Below are 9,000 nucleotides of genomic sequence, written 5' to 3' on the forward strand. Positions count from 1 at the left end.
TCTTCAAACACATGATAGCCAGCACTTTACAGTATAAATCATCAAAGAATGACCTCACTTAGTTGTATAGAAAGTCTCATTAGCAAGGAAGCATATAGGAATTTTCTGAGTCAAGACCTGTAGTGACTGTTTGGGGTTTTGTTAGGTTAAGTTTAAGGTATCTTCAAACACACGACAGCTAGCAACTTAAGGTATAAAGCAACAAAGAATGACCTCACTGTGTTGTATAGAAAGTGTCATTAGTAAGGAAGCATATATGAATTTTCTGAGTCAAGACCTATAGTGGCTGTTTGGGGTTTTGTTAGGTTAAGTTTAGGGTATCTTCAAACACATGATGGCCAGATCTATACAGTTTTGTATCTTTTGGGGCACAATCAACACTAGGAAAGCCTCCAGCATGGGTCTACACACCTTGAGGGATGCCTCCACCCAGTTAAGTGGGGACTCTTCATCCTGGTCCAACTTGTCATCTGAGTCCAGCAGAGGGTTGAGTTTCCGCGTGCCTAGCTCTCCCCCAACCTTGTTCTTGTTCTTGATGGGCAGGATCAAGCCATACCTGTGGGTGAGGAGCGTGGGTGAGGACTGCTGCCCGGGGCATGCCACAAAACAGTACACAAGAATGAGGAGACTAAGAGAGGTCAGGTAGTCCTAAGAAACCTCTCCAATAACACACATCCTTCCTCCCCCCTCAACGCCTGAAGGAAATGAAAGGGAGAGCTCAAAAGAGGATAAATAAGAGGTATAAGGGTAAATAAAAATTAAAGAAAAGAAAGTGTAGTATGAGAAAGTGTTTTAGACCTTTCCAACAATACAATACATGATAACAATAAGCAAGACTGGTGGTGTCAGTTGGGGAGTTTCCGGGAGTAAAGAGTGTGTATTTTTCCTACTGACTAGTATTGGGGCAAAGGAGCGGGAAGGGAAAGGAATGGAGAGAGGGAGAGAAGCAAGGAGAGAAGGTAATAGTCAGTCAGGCCAAGGAAATCTCTCCCACCAATACTATTTTGTTCTTGACTCTTTTTGCTGGGGCAGAGCTTAGCGGGTTTGGGTTCTCTTGATCTACTTTAATTGCTGGAAAAAGAATCTTGTGACTGGAGACTACTTATCAATCACTTGTCCTTCCCATTCACAAAGCCATCCACTTGAAATTCTCAACTCTAGAAGAACTAAATGAAGATATCAATAGAAAGAAAGAAGGAAAGATATAGGAAGGTAAGAAGGAAGGAAGGAAGGAAGGAAGATAGGATAGTTATTAGGAGAAAGAAGGAAAGATTAATTAAGAAAGGAAGATGGAAAGAAGGAAAGATATAGGAAGGAAGGAAGGAAGGAAGGAAGATAGGATAGTTATTAGGAGAAAGAAGGAAAGATTGATTAAGAAAGGAAGATGGAAAGAAGGAAAGATAAAGGAAGGTAGGAAGGAAGGAAGGAAGCTAGGACAGTTATTAGGAGAAAGAAGGAAAGATTGATTAAGAGAGGAAGATGGAAAGAAGGAAAGATATAGGAAGGAAGGAAGGAAGGAAGGAAGGAAGGAAGGAAGGAAGGAAGGAAGGAAGGAAGGAAGCTAGGACAGTTATTAGGAGAAAGAAGGAAAGATCAATTAAGAGAGGAAGATGGGAATACAGTAATACCTCGGTGGTTTACAAGTGCCTTAGTTTAAAAGTGTTTTGGTTTACGTGCAAAAATATTCACAAAAATTGCCTTGGTTTTCGAGCGCCTTCAGTCCACGTTATATACTGGCAGCGGCAGCACCCGCACGCTGGTGTCCGCTGATGTTTGTTAATGCTCTAGTGTGCAATCTTTGTGTTTTCACAACTATATTATTTATATATTATACTACATTATTCATATTAATTATATTTATATTATTATACCATATTATTTGTATTCTTTATTACTATTTGTTAGTAAAATTACTTTAATTCTGTATAAAACAACATGTAAAATGATTTTTGTTAATATTGTTTGGGACATGGGATGCATTAGTGGGATTCACATTAACCCTTTTCCTGCAATCTAATTTAATCACCATTGAGAACACATATATATAACTGTATATAATATTGAACACTTATATATAAACAGTGCAATGCTTCAACATTTCTTAGCTAAGCATCTTGCAGAGAAAGCTTTGTGCAACACTGCACTGCCTGACCAACGATGACAGATGTGTGTCAGGTATAACAGGTACGCTAATGCACTTGTCTTTTCACTAACATAACGTTTTCTGTTTATGTACTTACGTTCAATAACTTCATACTGAATTTTATGCAATTCAATGCCAAAAAAAAAAAAAAAATCTGCCGCACCTCAGCGCGACAGTGTTGTACATCCCTACTGGACATTATAAGGGCTACTGGACACAATTCTACTGGACATTATAAGGGCTACTGGACACAATTCAAAGTGTTGTACATCCCTACTGGACATTATAAGGGCTACTGGACACAACAATTCCCTACTGTGTTAGTACATCCATACTGGACATTATAAGGGCTACTGGACACAATTCAAAGTGTTGTACATCCCTACTGGACATTATAAGGGCTACTGGACACAATTCAAAGTGTTGTACATCCCTACTGGACATTATAAGGGCTACTGGACACAATTCAAAGTGTTGTACATCCCTACTGGACATTATAAGGGCTACTGGACACAATTCAAAGTGTCGTACATCCCTACTGGACATTATAAGGGCTACTGGACACAATTCAAAGTGTTGTACATCCCTACTGGACATTATAAGGGCTACTGACCCTTCTTCAACATTAGCCCCAAACTAGTTAATGGCACCCAACATGACCCTCTCCCAGCATGGCCTCACCCAAAATGACATCTCCCAACATGACCACCCAACATGACCCTCTCCCAGCATGACCTCACCCAAAATGACATCTCCCAACATGACCACCCAACATGACCCTCTCCCAGCATGACCTCACCCAAAATGACATCCCCCAACATGACCTCACCCAAAATGACATCCCCCAACATGACCACCCAACATGACCCTCTCCCAGCATGACCTCACCCAAAATGACATCCCCCAACATGACCACCCAACATGACCCTCTCCCAGCATGGCCTCACCCAAAATGACATCCCCTAACATGACCACCCAACATGACCCTCTCCCAGCATGACCTCACCCAAAATGACATCTCCCAACATGACCACCCAACATGACCCTCTCCCAGCATGACCTCACCCAAAATGACATCCCCCAACATGACCCACACCGACATGACCCTCTCCCAGCATCTCACCCAAAATGACATCCCCCAACATGACCCACACCAACATGACTCTCTCCCAGCATGGCCTCACCCAAAATGACCACCCAACACAATCACACCCGACATGACCTCCCCCAAACATGACCTTTCTGACACTCACTCCTTGGGTTCCTGTGGCAAGGGGAGGGTGGTCAGGTCACTGCTCTCCCCTGGTCACCCACACCCTGGGTGACTCTTGTTGAAATGTTGACCTCTGGCCTCACCGCCAAGTATCACCCTCGGCCATGGACAAGGAAGACGTATTATGAGACCTGCCAGGCGCTAGACGTAATGGCAGCGACAAAGATCGTTTTGAGGCAAGCAAGACTCTCTCTCTTGCTCTTGCTGTACAGGTGACCCGTTGGAGAGTCAGGCCTTCGTATCGGCACACCCTGTAAAAATAAAACAACACAAGCAGTATCCATTACAAATCTTCCAATTCCCTATTTCTTGCACACCACATCTTTTCCAGAAAACTCTTCATGGCTTCTATAATTCTATCATTTGCTTCATCACTCAGTCCCAGCAGCAGCAGCATCCATTCCCTCTCTGTCCTTGCAATCCTCCCATTCACATCCCAGCCCATCTCACTCAGTGCCACCCTCATCATCTCCGTCCTTTCTCTCCGGTACCTCCCGCACACCAGTATCACATGCACGACAGTTTCATCCACACCCCTGTCACACATCTGACACACTTTGCTGCGGGACTCAGACCACCTGTAGTTTCTTGCATTCACATTCATACACTGCGCTCGAGCTTGGAAGAGAAGATCACCACCCAGGCTTCCATCATACCAGCTGACACACTGCGGGGCTTCCTTTTCCCTGTACCATTCCAAAGTAGTCTTTCGCTCCATCACATGCTTCCACCTCCTCAGACCGTCACCTTTCACTGCACTGTCTATCTCTTTCTTCCACTTTCTCACATTCCATTCTAGGCCCTCACTATTTCTGTCAGTCACCTTCCATTCAAAGAAACGCCTCCCTTCCTCTCTGCTCACCCACCTGACTCGCATACCACTGTCACCAACCATTCTCATGCAGTTTTTAATCCATTTGCTCATGCACACTCCACAAGTAAACCTTCCGTGCCAATCTCGCGTCATCCAGTCGTTCCAGTCTGACTTTGTATCTAAGGTAGCCTTCCTAAATCTTTCCCTAAAGGTACTCCACCCCATATCACCCCTCAATGCTTCCACCGCTGCATACCTTGGTGCATTCAAAGCTAACCTACCGATCCTATTTTGCCCTACTTCCAATTTATCCATTTCCAACTCACTCCATGTAATCACCTCCATCCCATACATCACACTCGGCACTGCTACACTCTTCCACACCTCTCTCAGCACATCATACTTACATGCTCTCATTCTTGCAGCACTTCCCAGACGGCCCACCCATTGATTAACTAGGCTAATCTTCTCATTCTTTGTCCTTTCACATCCTCTCGGACTCATCCATACACCCAGGTACTTGTATGCATCTGTTTGCCCTAGCTCTGTGTCTCCTAGCCTCCAGGTCCTATTTCTCTCATCTTCTGCCCCATTCACAACCATTATCTGACTTTTCTCACTACTATATTTCACTCCAAAATCTCTCCCATACTCATTTACCACATCTAATAGTTCCTGCAGTTCCTCCGCTGACTCACTCATGACTACCACATCATCTGCATATAGAAGCACACTTACCCTGTCTTCTCCCACTTTTACTCCTGCATTCTTTCTCCTCATCCTGGCTGCCAACTCCTCAGTGTACAGACTGAAGAGAGTTGGAGACAGGATGCAGCCCTGCCTAACACCTCTTTCACTCCTCACCCACTCTGTCTCTAATGCTCCTAACCTATACCTGGCTCTTGTATCCACATACATGCTCCTAATGATTCGCACTATCTTATCACTCAAACCTACTTTCTCCAGTACCTTGCACATCACCTCCCTGTTCACTCTATCATACGCTTTCTCAATATCAAGAAACCCAAGATACAACGGACTTCCATTCTTCCTTTTCCTCTCTATCATCTCATTTACCACATACATATTGTCCTCTGCTCTCCTGTCTGTGCGAAAACCATTCTGCTCCTCACCCAGCACTCTCTCTTTCAATCCACTTACACAGCCTTTCATTCAACACAGCACAGAAAATCTTTCCCACCGTATTCGCCAGGGCTATCGGCCTATAATTCTTCAGCTCTTTCTTACTCTTATGTCCTCCCTTGTGTATCAGTCACTCTGCATTCGTTCCATTCCCGAGGCACTCTCTCATTCTCCCATACACAGTTGAATAGCTCAGTCATCCTGTCTATCACCACCTCACCTCCATTCTTATACAATTCATACGGGATCTCATCCAGCCCTGCTGCCTTGCAATTCTTCTGCTTCTTCAAACATACCTCGACTTCCTCTCTGCAAATTCTCTCATTCAGCTCACCCATCCTTCCTCTCAAGCGTTACACATCCCTCTCTCACCTCAAAAACTTCACCCAACCCTCCAATCTCTTCCCAGAAACCTTTTATACACTCTTTCATTCTATCTGTGTTCCTGATATCCTCACCATTTACTTTCAGGCACTCCACGGTTTCACTATCAGTCACACTCTCACCCCTCAAGAATTTATACCATTCACGCCCACCTTCTAGGCCTTTTTCTTTCAGAGCCTCAATCACACTCCTCTCACACCTGACCTTGGCCTCCCTAATCTTCCATTTAGTGACCCTCTGTTGCCTTACATACTCTGACCATGTATTCTGATATTCATTCTCTGCCTCAACGTTTTCATGTCTCTTTCCTCAGTCTCCTACAAACCTTATTCAGCCTCTTTCGCTCCTTCCTAGCATCCCTGATCTCCCATTCCACCATGGCTTGTACTTTCTTCCTTCCATTCGTACTCACATACCCAATCCGTCGAGTTGCGGCTCTCCTTACATTTCCTACAAACTCACTATTGGCTCCATCCACGTCATGCACACTTCCATTTATCCAGTCTAATTCCTCAGGTCTACCTGGAAATCTTCCCATCTAACATCCTCAACCTCCATTTCTTTCTTCTCTTCAATTCACCTTCATTCCTAGCATACAGGTCACATTCCACCACCAGCATATTGTGGTCAGACACCACATCAATCATTCCGTCCTCATCTATCCACATACTAGAAACACACTCACTCAATCTCCCATTCACTAACACATAATCAATAGCAGAATCATGATCCCTCGCAATCCACGTCACACGTCAATCATCCATCGTCACAATCAATTTATCCAGATTCAATACATCAACAAACTCATCCAGCATTTCCCATTCCGGTTCATTCTCTCCCCAAGCACACCCACATGTGCATTCATATCTCCCATGACCATAACTATCTCTCCGGCATACTCCTCATAACTTTCCTCACCACGCCATACTTCCCTCTGTTCTCCTCACGGCTCTCTCACCTTCCACCGTCATGTACACCACAATCACTATCAACCTTTCAGACTTACCCTTGGCATTGACACACTCCACTTTCACTGCTAGCACATCTTCACTGTCTGCACTCGTCCCTACATTTACTTCTTCTACTCTGAAACCCTTACTTTTCCTGTGGAGTAGGGCTACGCCTCCTCCCCGTGTATTCTGCTTCTTTCTGCCTTCCCAATCATAGCAAACACTTCCCCATCCACACGCACGTCATCTCTTAACTGAGTCTCAGTCACACCAACTAGATCAAACTTCCAATCATCAAGCTCTCTCATGTCATCCAGCTTACCTGTGCCCCATCCTCTCACATTTATACATCCAATGTTCATACAGTTCATACGCTTCACTGCCTGGTTGGTGGTTTCTCTTCCTTGCTCTCTAGCGCCTCAAGCATTCACACACTGGACGGACCTAGCATTCCTCCACTCCCTCAGCCTCCTGCCCATCCTCTCGTGTCCTGACTGGTTCAGGTGGACCCCATCTACGGTGAAGTCCAGCCCTTCCCGTAGCACACCATCCAAATCTACAAAGCTAACATTCCCTTTCTTACCCCTCAGCCACTCCATCTTCAGCTGTAGCAGTGCCTCTTGGAGTCTAATGTTGGTCCTCTGCCTCACCCTCTCATACCTCTCCCTTCTCTGGGGCGCCTCATAACCCCAACCACTGCCACTCTCACATTCTTACCCTCTACTGCCTTCACTGCTTCTACCACCTCTTACCGTGTCTTCCGTGCCAACATTCTCCAAATCATTCCCACCACCCTGAATGATCAAGAGGCTGCCTTCCTTAAACTCTTCTGCCTTCTCCTCAACCCTCCTCCTCACTTCTCCAATCCTGGCACCACTCAAGCTCTCCACACCACTCCCTCGGCCTTACACCCCAACTGACTCTTAACATTCTTCATCATGCTGTCCCCAACGACACGAATGGGGGGCATACTCTTTATCGCCTTCCTCACCTGTGGCCTGTCCTTCTGCTTCTCACACCTTCCACACCCATCCCTACCTCCCCCAACATCCTCGACCTGCACCTCCACTTCCCTGGACTCCACGGTGATCTTGGGGGCAGCAGGCTCACTCGCTGGGGCGGCTTGCACGCTGCTTGTTTGGGCAGCCTTCTCCACCACGTTGGCCTCTGTCTGCACCTCCTTTTCCTCTTTCTTCCGTTTCCATTCCGTCCTGCTTGTGTCGAGGCACACCGTGCACAGGAACACGATCAGGCTATGCTCTAGGATCCGTGAGGCGGTCTTGATGTTAACGCAGGTCAGGTGGGACCACTCCTCACACCTTTCACAACACAATCCATTGTCATTCACATCCTTCCCACACACACCACAGTCGTCCTTGCCCATCTCTTCTTAACTCTTAGGTAAAGTGCTCACCAAAATACTGCACAGACGGAAAATCCTCACAAAAACTCCGAGCCGCTCACACACACGATAATCTTGGCAGATTATCGTACTGATCTCAGAACATCGTATTTTTGGCCGCTAACTAATGCCAATAACCATCAGCAATGAACGATTCTAATTATGACTATAAATTAAGCTTGCTCTGGGGGTGGGCATAACAGTTTTTGCATCAGTTGTCGTACTTATAACATCGTATTTTCCCGTTTATTTTTACCCCTAACTTAATGCATAGAAGATCAATAATTAACGATTTTGGTGAGATTTTAACGCTAACTATAAATTAAGCTTGTTATGGGAGCAACACTATTTTCATTAATTACCGTACTCAGAACATCATGTTTTTGACCCATAATTAACTAATGCAAAATAACGTCGGTAATGAAGGATTTTAACGCTAATGATAAATTTAGCTTGTTATCGGAGCAGGTCAGGTCAGGTGTAAGTCGGGAAGCTTGGCCTTTGTGTCGGCGCCTCCCTGATGCTGTTCCAATTAAGTCTTCTTATGCTGCTGCTTCCATTATGTTCTTTCGTTGGCTTTCTCTTTCCTTCCACATCTCATACACTGTTTCCTTGGATTCTTGTATCTTTAGCTCGTTGAAGAGTAATTGTCCTATGATATTTTCTTCATTATCTATGTATGGTCTTTCTTATATCTGCATATCCTGGGCACCACAACAGAAAATGCATTAAATCCTCTATATTCCAGTCACAAAAGATGCATTTAGTGTCTCCGTTAGTGTGTCTATTTCTATCATTTAGTCTTAGATTATTTGTTCTTGCTTTAAATAATATTTGTGACGATGGTCTATTGTCGTATATTTTCTCTTCAGACATTTCTGTCTTCCAATT

Source organism: Eriocheir sinensis, chromosome 4, assembly GCF_024679095.1.
Source record: "Eriocheir sinensis breed Jianghai 21 chromosome 4, ASM2467909v1, whole genome shotgun sequence".
NCBI classification, from domain to species: domain Eukaryota; kingdom Metazoa; phylum Arthropoda; class Malacostraca; order Decapoda; family Varunidae; genus Eriocheir; species Eriocheir sinensis.